Genomic DNA, 997 nt, shown 5'->3' with positions numbered 1-997 from the left:
GGGGGGGGAGAGAGAGAGGTGGAGAGAGAGAGAGAGAGAGAGAGAGAGAGAGAGAGAGAGAGAGAGAGTGAGAGAGAGAGAGAGAGAGAGAGAGGGGGGGGGGGGGAGAGAGAGAGAGAGAGAGAGAGAGAGGAGAGGGGGGGGGGAGAGAGTGAGAGGTGGTGGAGAGAGAGGAGAGAGAGAGAGAGAGAGAGAGAGAGAGAGAGAGAGAGAGAGAGAGAGAGAGAGAGAGAGAGAGAGGAGAGTGAAACGAGGTGGAGCGAGAGAGAGAGAGAGAGAGGGGGAGAGAGAGTGAGGAGAGTGAGAGAGAGAGAGAGAGAGAGAGAGAGAGAGAGTGAGAGAGACGAGGAGATAGGGGAGAGAGAGAGAGAGAGAGAGGAGAACGAGAGAGGGTCGAGGGAGAGAGAGAGAGGTGGAGATGGAGAGAGAAGGCGAGAGAGGGAGGGGGGAGGGAGAAGGTGAGAGAGAGGAAGAGAGTATGGGGTGGAGAGAGAGAATGATGGGGAGAGAGGGAGAAGTAGGAGAGAAGGATATGGAAAGCAGAGAAAGGAGGGGGTGAGTAGGGAAGAGGAAGAGGTAAAGAGAGAGAGAGAGAGAGAGAGAGAAGAGAGAGAGAGAGAGAGAGAGAGAGAGAGAGAGAGAGAGAGAATTAGAACAATTATATAAATAGTATAGCGAGTTGGAGGGCGTGGTGGTGGAGGGCAGTGGTAGTGTGAGGTTGATTTGTTAGTGGTGCAGGTCAACTAAACAGAGTCATATAAAGACGTCATCACAATGAATTGCAATTGCATTAAACTAAAGTTAGAAGGGAATGGGGTGATGACATCACAAACAACGAACACACAAGTAAAACTCACACGACTGGTAAATACACACAACACTCACATTGTCCCCACAACAGTCACATCACGGCACAGGCACGGCACGAGGTCAACACGGCTAAGGCTTGAACACACAACCAAGGGAGCAAGGATTATATGTTTATTAATATCAGGGG

Source organism: Gadus macrocephalus, chromosome 20, assembly GCF_031168955.1.
Source record: "Gadus macrocephalus chromosome 20, ASM3116895v1".
NCBI lineage: Eukaryota > Metazoa > Chordata > Actinopteri > Gadiformes > Gadidae > Gadus > Gadus macrocephalus.
This window is presented reverse-complemented; position numbering follows the sequence as displayed.